This window comes from Coregonus lavaretus (genome assembly GCF_964263955.1).
Source record: "Coregonus lavaretus genome assembly, chromosome: 18".
Classification (NCBI taxonomy): Eukaryota; Metazoa; Chordata; class Actinopteri; order Salmoniformes; family Salmonidae; genus Coregonus; species Coregonus lavaretus.
In genome coordinates this window covers 11,384,481-11,404,819 of record NC_140005.1, presented here as the reverse complement: position 1 = coordinate 11,404,819, position 20,339 = coordinate 11,384,481, and the positions used below count along the sequence as shown (strand labels likewise).

Below are 20,339 nucleotides of genomic sequence, written 5' to 3'. Positions count from 1 at the left end.
GGCCCCTCTATATGGGGCTAACCTGTCCCGGTGCAGTGTCACCTTTCTCCCCCTGGGAGGAAGCCGCACCCGGTAAACAACCTCCCCTACCCTCTCCAGGACACTGCAGGGTCCCACCCAGTGACTGTCCAACTTGGGGCATCTGCCTTTTTTCCTTAGCGGGCTGTAGACCCAGACCAGCTCCCCAGCCACAAAGTGCCTTCCCCGGGTGTGCACGTCATAGTTCCTCTTCTGCCTCACACCTGCATTCAGCAGCTGCTCTCTGGCGAAGATGTGGGCTGTCTCCAGGCGGTCCTGGAGTCTCCGGGCATACTCCGGCCCCGGGGAAACATGAGGGCTATCCAGGGGCCGACCAAACGCCATCTCCGCAGGGGTACGGATCTCTCTCCCCAGCATGAGGAGGGCAGGCGTGCAGGAGGTGGAGTCTTGGACAGCGGAGCGGCATGCCATGAGGACCATAGGCAGGTGCTTGTCCCAGTCACGCTGGTGTTTGGAAGAGACGATGGCCAGCTGCTGTCCAAGCGTTTTGTTGAAGCGCTCCACAAGGCCATCACTTTGAGGATGGAGAGGAGTAGTGCGGGTCTTGTGCATACCCAGCCTCTCACACATGGTGGCGAACACACGGGACTCAAAGTTTCTGCCTTGGTCGCTGTGGATGGACTCTGCAGCTCCAAACCTGCTGAACATCCCCGCTGTCAGCGCGTCGACGATGGTCTCTGCCTCCTGGTCAGGCAGAGCATAGGCCTCGGGCCATTTTGTGAAATAGTCCATGGCCGTGAGCACCCAGCGGTTTCCACTGTCTGTGGTGGGGAACGGCCCAACTACATCCACTCCCACCCTCTCCATGGGAGCCCCCACTGGGAACTGTTGGAGCTGAGCATGAGAGCGGCCTGGGGGGCCCTTTCTCGCTGTGCAGTTGTCACAGCGGCGGCAAAAGTCTTCCACATCCCTCTTGTGCTGCCCCCAGTAAAAGCCCTGACGGAGGCGGCGCAGTGTTTTTGTGACCCCAAAGTGTCCAGTCCCCACCCCCCCATGAGTACTCTGGAGCACAGCCTCCCGCAATGCTTTTGGGACCACCACCTGCCACCTCTCCTCCCCCGTAGCTGACTCCTTCCATGCCCGCTGTAACACGCCATCAGCCAGCCGCAGTCACTCAAACTTTGACCACAACCCTTTGGTCGCGAGTGAGAGCGCTGTCACCTCTTCCCATGGTGGCCTCACCTGCGCCTCTACCCACTGTAGCACTGGCTGTAGGTCTGTGTCCCATCCCTGCTGCTGCCCCCATTCAGCCACGTCGACAGTCTGCAGCTCACAGCAGACAGGCCCGCTCGCCCGACACACTGTGGCACAGACCCCCTCCTCTGCACACAGCTCTCTCTCCCGTCCCTCTCTCCGTTCACAGTGGCGGCAGCCGTCTGCAGTACAGGGCCGACGGGACATGGCGTCGGCGTTGGAGTGGCGTGCCCCTGCCCTGTGCACCACCGTGAAGTCATACGGATGAAGCTCCTCCAACCAGCGTGCCACCTGCCCCTCTGGCTCTCTGAAAGACATGAGCCACTGGAGAGCAGAGTGGTCAGTCCTTACAGTAAAGGGCAGACCACCCAGGTAGTACTTGAAGTGTTTGACGGAAGCCACAACAGCCAAGAGCTCCCGCCGGGTGACACAGTAGCGGCGCTCATGTTTGTCAAATGTTTTGCTGAAGTACGCCACCGCTCTCTCCCCCTCTGGCCCCACCTGGGCCAGCACCCCACCCATGCCCACATTGCTCGCGTCTGTGTCCAGGATAAAGGGCAATGTGAGGTCAGGGGGGGCGAGCATGGGGGCCTCGATCAGTGCACGTTTGAGGGTGTTGAACGCCTCCTCACACTCCACTGTCCAAGTGAAAGCATTGTCCTTCGGCAGCAGGCGGTTCAGTGGAGCAGCAACGCTTGAGAAGCCCCGTACAAACCTCCTGTAGTACGAGGCCAGGCCCAGGAAGCTCTTCAGCTGACGCTGGTCGGTGGGGGTGGGCCAGTTTCTGACAGCCGCTACCTTGTCCTCCATGGTGCTGATCCCCTCCTTCCCCACTCGGTGGCCCAAGAAGGACACCTCTCTCCTCATGAAGTGGCACTTCTCGGGGTGGAGCTTCAGACCTGCGGCAGCCACCCTCTCCAGCACACACCGTAGCGCCCCCAGGGCTGACTGGAAGGAGCTGCCATGGGCCAGGATGTCATCGAGGTATACCAGACACTGCTGTCGGGGGATGCCATCCAGCACCCTGTCCATCAAACGCTCAAAAGTAGCTGGAGCGTTGCACAGGCCAAAGCACAGGACCTTGAACTGCCAGTGTCGTCTGTTAGTGGAGAACGCAGTTTAGCTCTGGCCTCTGGGGAGAGGGGCACCTGCCAGTAGCCACTGCGGAGGTCTAGTGAGGAGAACCAGGAGGACCCCCTAACCAGGTCCAGCGACTCATCGATACGTGGTATGGGGTATGAGTCCTTCCTGGTTACCTCATTCAGCCGCCTGTAGTCCGCACAGAACCTCAGCTTGCCCCCCTTCTTCGGAACCATGACGACTGGCGCCGCCCAGGGGCTGTCTGAGGGCTCAATGAAGTCTGCCCGCTGCATCTCCAACACAGCCTTGTCTGCCGCCTCCTGGCGTGCCAGCGGGATACGGCGGGGACGCATCTTGATAGGTCGAGCATCACCTGTGTCGATCTCATGCTGCACCAGATGAGTCTGACCCACCTCTTCCTCACTCAGCGCAAAGCTGTCTCTGAATTCAAACAGCAACTGCCTCAACCGTTCCTGCTGCTCGGGGTCAAGACCAACACAGTTCCTCCCCCATATCTCCCTCACTGCAGACAGTGTCTTCTCCCCTCCCATCTGGGGTAGCTGGGCTGGGGGGGCGCGGCCCGGGCTCACAGAGGACTGTGTCGTGGAGGTAGCTGGGGGAATGTAACGCAACGCCGTAGGTGACAGGGGGGCTGGGGAAAAGTCACACCCAGATGTGGGGGAGGGGGGGCAGCCATGAGTCTCTGCTGCTTTAACTGTTGGAGTAAAGGGTTTGTTGGGTTGAGTGAATGTGACATTAGGGGCCATGGTGACCTCCGGCCCTCCCTGGAAGCTCAGTGTGCCCCTATTTAGGTCTAACTGGCAGCCTGTGCTCCTAAGAAAGTCCAACCCCAGGATACAAGGGTCCTGCACAGCCGCCACCCACACAGGATGACGCACAGTCCTGCCCCCTACTGTCAGAGTCATTATTCCCTTCCCTTTCATGGGTGCCAGCTCACCTGTGACTGTGCGGAGCTGCACAGTTGTAGGCTCACACTGAGTCCAACCTGGCACAATATCTGGCCTCACCAGGGTTACTGTGGACCCAGTGTCCACCAGGGCGGAGCAGGGCACCCCCTCCACAGTGACAGGGACATGACAAAAGTCCCCAACACAGGTCCGGCCCACCACAACAACAGGCTCCATCCGCTTGCCCTCGTCTGCTTCTGGGGGAAGTGGAGCCTTGCTTCCCCGTCTGTGCCGGTGGGCTCCTCCTGAAGAAGATGGTGGTTGGGATAGAAAGCCAGGGGTCCGCACTACCCGGTCTATGCGGACCCCGAGCCGTTTCCCTGAGCTCTGGGGGACATGGGGCAATCTCGGCGCAGATGGCCTGGCTGGCCACAACCCCAGCAGACCCTGGGACCAGGGCGTGTGTTTCGTGCCGCCTGTAGCGACACAGCACGAATGAGTTCTGTCATTTCAGCCACCCATGCAGGCTTTTCCGGCTCCGGGCTGCTCTGCCCCCCAGCTCGCACAGAGGGTCTGTCTCCCTGCACCCCCACCAAAGCCCCAGCTGAAGCCCCAGCCCACACCAGCTTCCTCTCCAAAGCCATCTCCAAGGCTACCTGCAATGACTCAGGATGAGCCAGCTGGGTCTGTATGCGCAGCTCCGTAGGAGAGAGCGCCTGTATGAACTGGTCCTGTGCTAGCTCGCTCTGCACGGAGGGGGGCATGTGAGCATATGCCCGCCGAGAGAGGCTCTCAATGTCATTAGCTAGCACCCGTAGAGGCTCTCCAGGCTGCCTGCGTCTATTACTCAGTTCGGAGCGCAGTAGCCCGGGCTGTACACACTGTCCATAGCGCCTCCTCAGTGCTCCCACTAAAGCACCATAATCACGTCTGTCCTCGGGGCTAATCAATATCAAACAGGCCAGAGCTTCATCCGTGAGGCATAAAGCCAACTGCAGTGCCCTATCTTCATCCGACCACCCCCTAAAATGAGCTAACAGTTCAAACTGAGCATGAAAAGCTTCCCAATCCGCCTTACCGGAATACTTCGGGGTCTTAACGGATACGGACGCAGCCGGGAACTGGGCGCCGCCATGTTTGTTTACATCCTGAGCCCCAGATTCCTCGTCCCGCCGCGTCGACGTCACCCCTTCGGTCCGCCCACCAGAATCCGCGCGAAACACAGTCGACGAAGCACTCATGCCCGCTTCAGCCGCCATCACTCTAACGTCCTCCCTCAAGCGGCCTCTGGGCTCCGATGCCCTGGCGATCTCCTCAGCCAGAACCCCCGACGTCCATGCACACGCACCTCCTTGGCCATAATCGTCCCCTACCTCCACCTTCACTTTCGGATTCCCTCGAAGCATCTTCAACCCCCGTTCTCACCTACGGTAGCTAGCCACAGAAGTCAGCTAGCTAGCTGGCTAACTTTTATCAACGTTTTTACTTCTGACACCAATGTAATGACCTGACTAGATCATAAAAGAACAACTGTCCAGACAGAGGATTGAGTTTACGAATGGACGGTTTATTAAACCAACTTTACACAGGCTACTGTTTGGCCGTAGCCCACGCCAAATAAATGAAAGATAACCCACAAGCCAATCGTGACCTTCTCTTGTGAAGCCCAGACGTAAAAAGAGAGAGAACAAAGGCTAAACCTGGTCTTAACTTCCAATGCTCCATCCCCCTGCCCAACCCCCCTCCACGCCACTCCGCCAACCGCCAGGATGCCCGGCATCAGAACATTCCAGGCATTCCCGTGATTGGCAGATAGCAGGTTGATTGACATGTCGGACCCCGCGAACACTGGGTACTGGTAGGTACAACACAACCATCTACTAGCCTAACACATAACACACAGCTGTCTGTGCGGGTCGCTACAATATGTTAGAATCACTTTTGGCAGTGATTACATCTGTGAGTCTTTCTGGGTAAGTCTCTAAGAGCTTTGCAAACCTGGATTGTACAATATTTGCCCATTTATTCTTTTTAAAATTCTTCAAGTTCTGTCAAGTTGGTTGTTGATCATTGGTAGACCGCCATTTTCAATTATTGCCATAGATTTTCAAGCTGATTTAAGTCAAAACTAACTCGGCCACTCAAACATTGTCTTCTCGGTAAGCAACTCCAGTGTATAATTGACTTTGTGTTTTAGGTTATTGTCCTGCTGAAAGGTCCCAGTGTCTGTTGGAAAGCAGACTGAACCAGGTTTTCCTCTAGGACTTTGCCTGTGCTTAGCTCTACATCCCAAAAAAACTCCCTAGTCCTTGCCGATGACAAGCATAGCCATAACATGATACAGCCACCACCATGCTTGAAAATATGAAGAGTGGTACTCAGTGATGTGTTGTGTTGGATTTGCCCCAAACATAATGGTTTGTATTCAGGACATAAAGTACATTTCTTAGCCATTTTTTTGCAGTATTACTTTAGTGCCTTATTTTGAATATTTGTATTCTGTACAGCCTTCTTTGTGGAGTAACTACAATGTTAACTACAATGTTGTTGAGCCATCCTCAGTTTTCTCCTATCACAGCCATTAAACTCTGTAACTGCTTTAAAATCACCATTGGCCTCATGGTGAAATCCCTGAGCGGTTTCCTTCCTCTCCGTCAACTGAGTTAGGAAGGACGCCTGTATCTCTGTAGTGACTGAGTGTATTGATACACCATCCAAAGTGTAATTAATAACTTCACCTTGCTCAAAGGGATATTCAATGTCTGCTTTATTTTTATTTTTTACCAATCTAGCAATAGGTGCCCTTCTTTGCGAGGCATTGGAAAACCTCCCTGGTCTTTGTGGTTGAATCTGTGCTTGAAATTCACTGCTCGACTGAGGGACCTTACAGATAATTGTGTGTGGGGGTACAGAGATGAGGTAGTCGTTAACAAATCATGTTAAACACTATTATTGCACACAGAGCAATGCAATTTATTATCTGACTTGTTAAGCACATTTCTACTCCTGAACTTATTTAGGCTTGCCATAACAAAGGGGTTCAATACTTATTGACTCAAGACATTTCAGCTTTTCATTTGTTAATAATTTGTAAACATTTCTAAAAACATAATTCCACTTTGACATTATGGGGTATTGAGTGTAAATCAGTGATACAAAATCAACATTTTATCAATTTTAAATTCAGGCTGTAACACAACAATGTGGAAAATGTCAAGGGGTTTGAGTACTTTCTGGAGGCACTGTAGCACCTTCCGTTCGTGTCTCACTACGGATTTCACTGTTACTGTACATATGCCAACTTTGTCATATATTTTTAAGTCATTTCTGTTTAGTTTTTTGGGCTGCACTTGTGACTGTTAAGTATCTGTGTTACTCAATGTTTATTGGTTGATAGGACGGTGATATGATTCTTCCCTTAGTTGTCGTGTCACAGTAAAATCACTTAAAAGGAGAATTTCAGTGCAGATGGCGCATTGTTAAATGGAGCTTTGTTCTATAAATGGCTCCGGTTTGTTCTTAATATCCTGTTTGAAAATATGTCAGACATATGAGACTATTGAATTATAACATGTTTTGTACATTTTTGAATGTTTCTTCATAGAGGGAACCTTTAGCTTTAAATTCTTCTAGCACTTGTGAATTATTTGTGAGGGACACTTTGTTGGATTGCCAATCTGTTGAGCAAGAAGCCAAGCATCTGGAGTGAATTAATAATGTATGTTAACTTTAGATTAAATGTCCTAAAAACACTCAAAGATGATCAGTGAGCATTGTTTAGATTACATTTGAAGTGTAAGAAAGTATTAAAGTGAAAAATAAAGTGAATGTTTAAGTACCACATTTTGTTTCGTGGTCCTTTTATGAAGCAGATATTTTCAGGAAATGGGTAGTTGCCTATGCAAAAACAAGACTTTTGGTACGTTATTGAGTTCCTATCGACCAACCCACTTTAGGAGGGTTATTGATTTAACTGCAGTTTCATAATGTGCTCTGTCTAGTCCCTTAGTCACGCCCATCTCTGGCTGGGGGATTCCCTAGTCTAGCCTCGCTTGCATGAAGGTCTGTGGGCTCAACAGAGCTCAGAGCTCAGCCTCAGATGTACTGCTCTATTAATCTGATTAAATTGTTCCTCTGGCTCAGCCTCCGTGTAACAGCTCAGCTCTCCAGTTATGTCACAGTCCCTCCCTGAAAGACTATGCTTTCCTTTCCTTCTATTCTCCTCAGCCTCTTTTGACATACCCCCTCTTCCCTGCCACTCTACCTCAGGTTGTGGTCAATAATATGTTCTCACTGACCTCAATCAATTGTATAAAGGTTCATTCCTCCAATGGTTTACCCTTGTGGTCAGTTACCCAGAAAATGTGACTTACAAAAAATATAGGCCTAAACAACTGTTTGGCTGGCATTGTGCTGCATTAGGTGTGCAGTTATCTTTTATGTGTGAACTGGACACTGAGGACAGGACTATAGCATTAGCAAAGAAAGTAAACAACATGTGAACATGTCATATCATCTTTACAGAGTTCTCCCTGTGGGAAATGTGATACAATGTGTATCAGATGTCCTAATTAGATTTACAAACCCAGTGTTGGCTTTCAATTGGGGATAGGATGTCTTCTTCAGGTGATGTCTTCAAAAAGTTTTAAATGACTAGCCTCTCAAATATTTATGGGGCTGAAGTTGGTATGTTACACACCTTTGTTGAAACCATTGTGATGTTGTATGCCAATTTGCTTCAGTCTATAATCTGCCCTCGGTGCTTTAGTTCCATGATCATCTGGTGAAAAGTAAAATAATTTAAAAGCAATCCTATATAAACATTAAACAATGACATGCATTACTTTTACTGTTATCAAGTGCAAATAAATATCCTTCAACATAGATAATCATCAATCTGCATTCGTATTCAAATACAATCAAGTCATGTTACAACTAATACAACTTATACCTTTATGCTACAGGTATGATGAGCAGTGTGATGATGGTTGTTGCTGTACCTGGCTGCACCTGCACTTGGAAACAAAGTTCATTCCCAGTGACGTCATCTCTTCCTCCCAGCTGGCCTGGACTTCAGTCTGCTGCGCTCTGGGGAGGCTGTCTGCTGCTGTGCTTAAGTGCTGGAAAGAGTACCAAAAGGAAAAGCTCCGATATAGTCTCAAGGATATTCTGTATGCGGGAATTTGAACCAGTTTTCGTTGAGCCACATTAAGAACACAGACGTAACATTTGAGGGATACGTTGTTGTAAGTTCCTCACTTTTTAGTTATCTTGCAAACCATTTAGCTAACTAGTAGGCTACACTTGTTAGCTCGTGGCTAGCTGGAAGGGGGAGCTAGTTATATGTGATGATGGAGCGAGCACAGTTTGCTAACACAATGAGATGGATAACGTTAGCTAGCTACAGAAACTATTAGTCGAAATAGTGTTACAATGTGCATTCATTTGTATTTCGCTTTGCATTGGCTAAAACAAATTATTGAAGTGAAAAGGCTACTTTACAATTGGTCTATTGACATGTCTGTAGTTGTCGTAGTGACATCATGAACATTCATTCTATTGCCGGCCGAGAGCACACTTGTCAGTGCTCTAAATAGCATACTGTAGGGCAGTGTTCTTCATTTCCGGTCCTGGAGGGCCGAAACACCTCTGTTTTTCATCCTCTCCTTCTAATCAGGGGCTAATTCAGACCTGGGACACCAGGTGAGTGCAATTAACTACCAGGTAGAAATAAAAAACAGAAGTGTTTCGGCCCTCCAGGACCGGAATTGAAGAACCCTGCTGTAGGGTAACTTGGGGGAAATGTATTTAAGGTGCTCTCCAATCCTGTTCCTGGAGACGAACGTCCTGTAGGTTTTTCGCTCCAACCCTAATATAGCGCACCTAATTCTAATAATTAACTGATTGATAAGCTGAATCAGGTTAGTTATAACTGGGGTTGGAGCGGAAACCTACAGGAGGGTAGCTCTCCAGGAACAGGGATGGAGAGCCCTGGTCTATTTACTGACAGAAATAAGCAATGTTTGGTATGAATTTGATATGTGCATACTGGCTATCCTTATGCAAACAGATTTTGAAGGGAAATATGTGGGTAGAATGAATTCATTAATTAGAAAGGGGGTGGTTTGACCCACTATTGGGGCAAAACGCCCCCTTCTATGGGGCAAAATGCATTTAATTTTGACATTTTAGTAACTGACTCTTAAAAGCTAAAGTCTAGGTATCTTATTTTAATTAAATAAATCAAATATCGGAACCAAATTACATTGCACATCTCACTATGAATATCCTCGCTATGATGAGGTTTTGATGTACGGCCCTTTTTTGCCCCACTGGAGGGGGGGACGTTCTTCCCCAAACATACTCACATTACATTTTACTACTTTATTCAAAGCTGATTACAATTTTTCTCTCTAAATAAAGTGGATTATTGATCTTTAACACCAATAAACCCATCTGCTTAAAAATGAATTTTGTATATATTATCCTAGCAAGCCAGGCAACTAAAAGCAACTTTCTAAACAATGTTTTGGTTCGAACTGGCCAGCCAGTTCAAATAATGGCGAGTATATCTGACAATGTCTTAACTTTAACTACTTTTTATTAATTATTACAGGAAAATAAACCCACAACAAATCAAATGTTATTGGTCACATACACATATTTAGCGGATGTTATTGCAGGTGTAGCAAAATGCTTGAGTTCCTAGCAACAACAGTGCAGTAGTATCTAACAATTCACAACAATACACACAAATCTAAAAGTAAAATAATGGAATTAAGAAATATATAAATATTAAGACGAGTAATGTCAGAGTGGCATTGACTAAAATACAGTAGAATAGAATACAGTATATACATATGAGATTAGTAAAGCAGTATGTAAACATTATTAAAGTGGCTAGTGTTCCATTATTAAAGTGACCAGTGATCCCATGTTTATGTATATAGGGCAGCAGCCTGTAAGGGGCTGGGTTGAGGAACTGGGGGGTAGCCGGCTAGTGATGGCTGTTTAAGTGTCTGATAACCTTCAGGTAGAAGCTGTTTTTCAGTCTCTCGGTCCCAGGTTTGATGCACCTGTACTGACCTCGCCTTCAGAAAATAACTCACGGTTATGAGTGTGACGAAATAAAAGTAGGTCATTCTATCTGAACATTTTAGAACTCCGTCTCATCACAGATGGATTTGGTCATTAATGCATACATTTTTTAATCAAACAACACATTTGACTTAGTTTTTACCAATCTAACTACATAACAACATAATGGTCATAATTGTATTTGAATGTTAAATCTCTTGAGATATTGGGTAAATTTAAGATGGCATAGGCCTACTCACAATACTGTTTACATTTTACATTTTAGTCATTTAGCAGACGCTCTTATCCAGAGCGACTTACAGTTAGTGAGTGCATACATTTTTCATACTGGCCCCCCGTGGGAAACGAACCCACAACCCTGGCGTTGCAAGCGCCATGCTCTACCAACTGAGCTACAGTAGGCCAGTTGAATGCATATTCAATAGGAGTGTGCGCATGCATTAAGGCATTGAGCTTGAGTCTATGGTGCTACCAATGACAAACAATCTGGTTGCCTTCCATTTGGGATATTAGCCTACTGATCATCAACATTTGCATAGAAGCATCACTCCAGCATGTCACGCCTGTGTGGAAGGACATCATATAGGCACTGCTGTTAGTTTGAGAATATAAAATTACATCTATTCAATGCAAATGTCTCCAATGTAACGTCATGATTTGTGATCACGGATGCTTATGAAAGTAGTATTTTTAGCAATTATCCGTGAACGAGAATATATACTGAACAAAAATATAAACGCAACATGCAACAATTTCAAAGATTTTACTGATACAGATCATATAAGGAAATCAGTCAATTGAAACTCATTAGGCCTAATCTATGGATTTCACATGACTGGGCAGAAGTGCACCCACTGGGGAGCCAGGCCCAGCCAATCAGAATGATTTTTTCCCCAACAAAAGTGCTTTATTACAGACAGAAATGCTCCTCAGCACTCTCCACCCCCTTCAGACGATCCTGCAGGTGAAGAAGCCGGAAGTGGAGGTACCGGGCTGGTGTGGTTACGCATGGTCTGCGGTTGTGAGGCAGGTTGGACGTACTGCCAAATTCTCTAAAATGACATTGGAGGCAGCTTATGGTAGAGAAATGAACATTAAATTCTCTGGCAACAGCTCTGGTGGACATTCCTGTAGTCAGCATGCCAATTGCATGCTCCCTCAACTTGACATCTGTGGCATTGTATAGTGTGACAAAACTGCACATTTTAAAGTGGCCTTTTATTGTCCCCAGCACAAGGTGCACCTGTGTAATGATCATGTTGTTTAATCAGCTTCTTGATATGCCACACCTGTCAGGTGGATGGATTATCTTGGCAAAGGAGAAATGCTCACTAACAGGGATGTAAACAAATTTATGCACAAACTTTGAGAGAAATAAGCTTTTTGTGCGTGTGGAATTATTATTTTTACTCATGAAACATGAGACACTTTACATGTTGCATTTTTATGTCTTTGTTCAGTGTATGTATTTTTCAGCTGTCAGGACACATCGCTAAACACCTCAGCTGCCAGGACGACTCAATTGGCTAGTTCAACTATCTGCCAAGAAATAGGCGCGTTGTAACTTGATCCTGCTGCTACGATTGGATAGAACGAGGCTGTAACGCCACTCCTTTTCACTTCTCCTCACATCTCTATCCATCACTATTATCACTTGCTGAAGCTACTATGAGAATTAGCTCAAAGGCGATGACATTTGCTACTAAGCCATAAATGTGCATAATATCTGACATGGAGAGCAAGGGTAGGAAAAAAGATGAAACGATGAGGCTGTTCTGTCTGCATGACTCAGATCTGCCCATAGTTTGAGAAGTGAGAACACACGCAAGCTGATCTACAGCTTTCTTGGTCCATAAAGATGCAGGAAGATTCTTAGGTAGCTAAACATATTGCCAACCTTTATTTTGGCATTTTAAAACACCTTCTTTCACTATCACGACAATCATCTAATCCGACTATCAACTGCCAATTTACGGATACGATTGTGGTTGGTTAGATCAGCACACCAGTTAATAGCGAACATTACACCGCAAGTCAGATGGCTCGTTGCGGAAAATGGTGCATGTTCAAAATAACCAGCTAACGTTAGCTAGCTACGTTGGCTATTAGCTCCTATCTGATATTTTAGCACCATGTTTATCTAGCCAGCTAGCTGACATAGTAGCTAATATAGCTAGCACCACAGATGAAAGGGTTAGTTATCGTGATCTTTGCTAACAGGTCACATAGCTATCTGCTTAGCTAGCTTGCTTATTGCATGCATGTCCGGGCACGTCGACACTAGCCTTATTGTTAGTAAATTAACTAAACTAATATTTGCAACAGGAGTTTGAGTTTGGTCACTGTCAATTAATCAATTTCTCAATACTGCATCTTTCTGTTGGAGAATGATCTAGCTTGCTGCCAGCTAGACATTCCTCATCATTGTGCAGTGCTCAGGCGGTGAGTGGCGGCTGGCGTAGCAGCAGCTTTGCTATGTGGAGGAACTATCAGCAAAGCCGATAGAGAAGGGCCGGTAGACTAGAAAAGGCCAATATCGGCCCGATATAGCAGCTCGGACGATTATTGGTCATTCTCTAGTTGCGACAGTCGCAGTGACATTAACTTATTTCATGTCTGTGTGAGAAGGAAACCGACAGTTGCAGCAACTGTCTAAAGACATTCCACCGGAGTAAAAATTAAATGTTGTTTTGACCAGCGACACTTGTCGCATTCTAATTGTCTACAGACATGTCGTTAGACCAAGTATAAACCGACCTGAAGTGTCTCACAATGCTATAGCTGGCTTTCTAACTACAGACGCTAGCTGTATAGCCTAAGCCTGCCATTTGTTTAGCTAGGTTATTATAGGGCTGTTTAGTGATAACGTTACCTTTAGCCCTGAGCTATCTAGCTCGAGCTTGCCTGCTGCTATTTGATAAATGTAGCTAGTATTGGATTGATAAATGCTCCAAAATTTGGCTAAATATCCAACACTATAATGTCAACATGTGACTAAAGCTGTCAGGTAAGAATTATGTATATGTATATAATCAATTTATTAAACACTTATATAGCTAGCTAGTTTCAGCCAATGGTTGTTGGACAAAGCTATGAAGTTAGCTAGCTAACTGTTGAACTAAAGTAATGTGCATGCCATGATGCTTCACTTACCATAAAATAAGCATCACAAAAAAATTCAAGTGGCATAATTCTGGCATGCTATCAACAGCAGTCTGTGTCTAGAACCATCAAAATATTTACGCTTGAAGACCTATGTCCTCATGCACCAGGCCAGCGTTTCCCAAGCTCTGTTCTGAGGACCGCAATGAACTTTGATTATTTGAATCAGCTGTGTATTGCTAGGGCAAAAAACAAAATGTGCACCCCTTGGGGTCCCCAGGACCGAGTTTGAGAAACACTGCACTAGGCTAATTTATAATGTGCTTAATGAATGCTCTCTGTTCTGGACAATAATAGCTTTTGCTATTAGTTGTTCTCTGACGAGCCCTGAATGGCCTCCTTTAGGTTGTAATGCTTGCTTGGCCGCTGACACACCCGGCACCACTGTACTCCTCCCTACATCCTGTCAGACTGCAGCAGAGCACATATCCCAATGTATTTTCCATATCCTCTGTTCTATAGAGGGAACAGGAAGCTAGAGGCAGGCAGGAGGTTCTGTGTGTATGTGTGTTCCAGGAAACCTGCCTTAACCTATGAACCCTGGTCTCCTCCATGACCGCACTGGTGTCTACGTCTGTGCATCTCCCCTCAGACTGTTTTTCTTTTCATGGTCTGAGGGCTGACCGCTGACCACACCTTATTGCACTTCAACAGTCCTGACAAATATCTCACTTCCGTTGGGGTTTAGGAGCCATAAGAGGATTACATGTTCGAGTCGAAGCTAACCACATGGGACCTGTATTAGGAGGCTGGTTTGTTGTGACGATTAATTTGATAAGCGGTGTCTGTTACTTTGGTGTAACGGTCACTATCAAAATGTCATAAGCAAAGGACATCAAAAAAATGCACTGATTATATAGATGTTATAATGCTGTAGCGTAGAATCTCTGATTTTAAACATTGTGCCCATTTTTTTAAAATATATTTTTAATGATTCATACAAAATGCTCCTCTACTGCACCTTTTGATGTTGAAGTCTGCTTGTGGCTAAGAAATGTGTATGTGACATTTGATTTGATTTTTGTTTTGTCAATCTTTAAAGAGCACAAAGTATGTTAGTTAGATGTCTTTTTAGTTAGTTATTGGTGATATTTCCTGTTGAGGTCATCAAACATGGCATATCTAGTGTTCTGGAAATAATGATGTGGTTGTGCCAATGACCTCGTGTTCTCAGAGAACAAGGAACTAGTCTTAGTTAGTGGTTTTTCAAAGCTTCTCATTAGAATAGGCCTAGGCAGGCCGATATCTGGAAAAGGGGAAACTCAGGCCATCGGATCAGAATAAATAGTAGCCTATGTCTCCAGATTGTACATGTAGGCCAATGGCTTTGAAATATGATTAGGCCTAGTCATGCTACAGTAACTGAACAAAAATATGAATGCAACATATGAAGTGTTGGTCCCATGTTTCTTGAGCTAAAATAAAAGATCCCAGAAATGTTCCATATGCACAAAAAGCTTATTTCTCTAAAATGTTGTGCACACATTTGTTTACATCCCTGTTAGTGAGCATTTCCCCTTTGCCAAGATAATCCATTCACCTGACAGGTGTGGCATATCAAGAAGCTGATTAAACAGCATGATCATTACGCAGGTGCACCTTGTGCTTGGGACAATAAAAGGCCACTCTAAAATGTGTAGTTTTGTCACACAACACAATGCCACAGATGTCTCAAGTTTTGAGGGAGCGTGCAATTGGCATGCTGACTGCATTAAGGCCCATTTGTCGTGCCATTCATCTGCCGCCATCACCTCATGTTTCAGCATGATAATGCACGGCCCCATGTCGCAAGGATCTGTGCACCGATTGAAGAGCCATTGAAGAGGAATGGGACAACATTCCATAGGCCACAATCAACAGCCTGATCAACTCTATGTGAAGGAGATGTGCCGCGCTGCATGAGGCAAATGGTGGTCACAACAGATACTGACTGTTTTTCGGATTCACACCCCTAGCCTTTTTTTAAAGTTACTGTATCTGTGACCAACAGATGCATATCTGTATTGCCGTTGATGTGAAATCCATAGAATAGGGCCTAATGAATTTATTTCAATTGACTGATTTCCTTAAATGAACTGTAACTCAGTAAAATCTTTGAAATTCTTTCATGTTGCGTTTGTTTTTATTCAGTATATTATGCCTCATCTGGCCAGCTCCTCTTTCAATAAGGTAATTGGTTTGAAATCCTCTTTGGCCATTCACTAACAGGAGTACCAGGAAGAGAAGTTGCTGAGTAAATGAACCAGTCATCTCAGCACTTTGCAATCCCCGCCTCTGACATTGCACCTCAATCCCACAAACTAATTGGATAGCCGAGCCAAGAGTCAGTTCTGTATGTACACCCTGCGCCATAGGATTAGGCCTACCACTTAAAGGCTTGCAAAGTGTAAAGTAAAGCAGTCAGCACTATCACTAGTGTTGGGTGTGCTTGTTGATGTTTTGCATGGAGTATGAATGTCGAGGGTCTTGTCATGTTTGGATGTTTTGCGTTCTAGTTCTGATGAATGGCCACCATTCACACTGCCATGGTCAAGTTATGCTCTAGTGCACGCAGTGGTTCCTTACGCTGTCATTGTAAGCCTCTGCATGGTGCCACTTCCAAATGATGCCACATTGTAGGACTATGTTGGGAACAACATTTATTTTGCCTGTGCCAAACCAAATACAGAACTGACCTTATATGGTCCACTTACTCATAGTACCTGCATTAGATTTACTGTAGGCCTAAACTTTGGAGAGTCTGCTTTTGAGTTCAGCTCCATGCCCAAGCCATCAGGGCGTTGTTGATCTGATCACCTAAGTGATTGGCTAAGCTAACAGGGCGTTGTTGATCTGATCACTCAGTGATTAGGGATGTGCACGGTTATTCAAAAATATCCAAACGTAGACTAGTATTAAAATACTAGTGAGTTAATCTTTTGCGCAAAAACATTTATTGGCCTATTTTAACACAGGCTTTTTCTAAATTAAAATATCCATGTTACATTGTTTCATACAAGGATATACCATGACATTTCAAATTATTTAATAAAACTATATTTTCAATGTATTGTTTATGACAAGCTCCTCATTAAAAAATACCGGTAGCCATCCGGTAGCCATCCGGTAGCCTTTTTAAAGGTGTAGCTTGTTGTTTATGTTGGCCAATCAAAGTGGCAAAGAGGCTCAATGTGTAGCAAGTGGAGTGAGAGTTCACTAATGCAATGCAAGATGGAATAAGTTACAGAATTAAAGTTTGTGAAACGAGAAGGAGTAGGCTACAACAAGCAACCAACAGGTAGGCTGTTTTATTTGGATGGAGTTGGAGAGCGAGCACAAAATGTGGCCTCAGTTAGCTTAGCTAGCTATAGGGCTGACCCCATTTAGTTGACTGGTCGATTGTTTGGTAGATCGAGATTTCTTTAATCGAGCAGTCGGTAGCAAATTGTAAAAACAAAAAATCATGGTGCACAAGACACCTGTCTGATTCGTGCCTGTCTGAGTGGACTAATCCATCGCGGAGGCTGTGGGGATGGCATAGTCCATCACTCTAAGACATGCTACTGAAATTATATACAGTGCATTCGGGAAGTATTGGGACCTCTTCCCTTTTTCCACATTTTGTTACATTACAGCCTTATTTGAAAAAATTTATACAATTATTTATTTTTCCTCATCAATCTACACATAATACCCCATAATGACAAAGCGAAAATGTTTGCAAATGTATTACCAATAAAGAACAGAAATACCTTATTTACATAAGTATTCAGACCCTTTGTTATGAGACTTGAAATTGAGCTCAGGTGCATCCTGTTTCCATTGATCATCCTTGAGATGTTTCTACAACTTGATTGGAGTCCACCTGTGGTAAATTCAATTGATTGGACATGATTTGGAAAGGCACACACCTGTTTTATTTAAGGTCCCAAAGTGCATGTCAGAGCAAAAACCAAGCCATGAGGTCGAAGGAGTTGTCCTTAGAGCTCCGAGACAGGATTGTGTCGACGCACAAATCTGGGGAAGGGTACCAAAATATTTCTGCAGTATTGAAGGTCCCCAATAACAGTGGCCTCCATCATTCTTAAATGGAAGAAGTTTGGAACCACCAAGAGTTTTCCGAGAGCTGGCCGCCCGGCCAAACTGAGCAATCTTGGGAGAAGGGCCTTGGTCAGGGAGGTGACCAAGAACCCCATGGTCACTCTGACAGAGCTCCAGAGTTCCGCTGTGGAGATGGGAGAACCTTCCAGAAGGACAACCATCTCTGCAGCACTCCACCAATCAGGGCTTTATGGTAGAGTGGCCAGACGGAAGCATCTCCTCAGTAAAAGGCACATGACAGCCCGCTTGGAGTTTGCCAAAAAGCACCTAAAGTACTCTCCGACCATGAGAAACAAGATTCTCTGGTGTTGTGAAACCAAGGTTGAACTCTTTGGCCTGAATACCAAGCATCACGTCTGGAGGAAACCTGGCACCATCCCTACGGTGAAGCATGGTGGTGGCAGCATCATGCTGTGGGGATGTTTTTCAGCGGCAGGGACTGGGAGACGTCAGGATCGAGGGAAAGATGAACGGAGCAAAGTACAGAGAGCTCCTTGATGAAAACCTACTCCGGAGTGCTCAGGACCTCAGACTGGGGCGAAGGTTCACCTTCCAACAGGACGACCCTAAGCACACAGCCAAGACAACACAGGAGTGGCTTCGGGACAAGTCTCTGAATGTCCTTGTTTGGCCCAGCCAGAGCCCGGACTTGAACCCGATCGAACATCTCTGGAAAAACGTGAAAATAGCTGTGCAGCGACGCTCCCCATCCAACCTGACAGAGTTTGTGAGGATCTGTAGAGAAGAATGAGAGAAACTCCCCAAATACAGTTGTGCCAAGCTTGTAGCGCCATACCCAAGAAGACTCCAGGCTGTAATTGCTGCGAAAGGTACTTCAACAAAGAACTGGGTAAAGGGTCTGAATACTTATGTAAACGTATTATTTCCGTTTTTTGGTTGTTGTAAATTAGCACAAAAAGAAACTGTTTCTCATTATGGTGTATTGTGTGTAGATTGATAAAGGGGAAAAAAACTATTTTAATCAATTTTAGAATAAGGCTGTAACGTAACAAAAATGTGGAAAAAGTCAGGGGGTCGAATACTTTCCGAATGCACTGTATGGTTATATTATGTAAGTACAATGGTGCAACACTAATTTAAAAAAATATTATTTTATAACAAATGCGCTTTCTCCTGCGTTGGATAGCGGTCACTACCCGCAGTTCTGAAACATCAGTGCACTGTTGAATTTTGCCGCCTTTTCCTAGACCATGTTGCTATGTGCATAATGGCAAAGTTAACCAGCGTTTTGGTGTTGAGAACAATGCGGCGGAGGCAGCAGCAGAGTGAGGAAATTAGAAAACAGCCCTTGCCTTAATAGTCTAAGAAAAGTGAGGAGCGAGGAAACCCCAACTTAATTAGGTCTATAATCATGACGTCATAAATCATCCATTACATTTGACATTTTAGTCATTTAGCAGACGCTCTTATCCAGAGCGACTTACAGGAGCAATTAGGGTTAAGTGCCTTGCTTAAGGGCACATCGACAGATTTTTCACCTAGTCGGCTCGGGGATTAGAACCAGCGACCTTTCGGTTACTGGCACAACGCTCTTACCCACTAAGCTACCTGCCGCCCCGTATCCATGTGCAGTACCAGTCAAAAGTTTGGACACACCGACTCATTCAAGGGTTTTTCTTTATTTTTACTATTTTCTACATGGTAGAATAATAGTGAAGACATCATAACTATGAAATAACACAAATGGAATCATGTAGTAACCAAAAATGCGTTAAACGAATCAAAATATATTTTATATTTGAGATTCTTCAAAGTAGCCACCCTTTGCCTTGATGACAGCTTTGCACACTTGGCATTCTCTCAACCAGCTTCATGAGGTAGTCATCTGGAATGCTTTTCCAACAGTCTTGAAGGAGTTCCCACATATGCTGAGCACTTTTGGCGGCTTTTCCTTCACTCTGCGGTCTAACTCATCCCAAACCATCTCAATTGGGTTGAGGTCGGGTGATTGTGGAGGCCAGGTCATCTGATGCAGCACTCCATCACTCTCCTTCTGGGTCACCCATAGCCCTTACAAAGCCTGGAGGTGTGCTTTGGGTCATCTTCCTGTTGAAAAACAAATGATAGTCCCACTAAGCGTAAACCAGATGGGATGGCGTATCGCTGCAGAATGCTGTGGTAGCCATGCTGGTTAAGTGTGCCTTGAATTCTAAATAAATCACAGACGGTGTCACCAGCAAAGCAGCCCCACACCATCACACCTCCTCCATGCTTCACGGTGGGAACCAAATTTGGACTAATCAGACCAAAGGACAGATTTCCACCAGTCTAATGTCCATTGCTCGTGTTTCTTGGCCCAAGCAAGTCTTCTTATTAGTGTCCTTTAGTAGTGTTTTCTTTGGAGCAATTCGACCATGAAGGCCTGATTCACGCAGTCTCCTCTGAACAGTTGATGTTGAGATGTGTCTGTTACTTCAACTCTGTGAAGCATTTATTTGGGCTGCGATCAGAGGTGCAGTTAACTCTAATGAATTTATCCTCTGCAGCAGAGGTAACTGGGTCGTCCTTTCCTGTGGCGGTCCTCATGAGAGCCAGTTTCATCTTAGCGCTTGATGGTTTTTGCGACTGCACTTGGAAGAAACTTCCAAAGTTCTTGAAATGTTCCGCTTTGACTGACCTTCATGTCTTAAAGTAATGAAGGACTGTCGTTTCTCTTTGCTTATTTGAGCTGTTCTTGCCATACTCTGGACTTGGTCTTTTACCAAATAGGGCTATATTCTGTATACCCCCCTACCTTGTCACAACACAACTGATTGG

The 20,339-nt window shown here is 45.6% G+C and overlaps 1 protein-coding gene across 1 annotated transcript in view; it reads left to right on the top strand.

Annotated features, from left to right (window-relative positions):
• The first annotated feature begins 8,403 nt into the window (after positions 1-8,403).
• The window catches only part of LOC311145549 (unconventional myosin-VI-like), a 108,530-nt gene continuing 96,594 nt past the window's right edge, over positions 8,404-20,339 (top strand). Inside the window, exon 1 of the mRNA XM_084181817.1 lies at positions 8,404-8,467. The gene's annotated coding sequence lies outside the window, so the exon portion shown is untranslated. The remainder of the gene's footprint in view (positions 8,468-20,339) is intronic.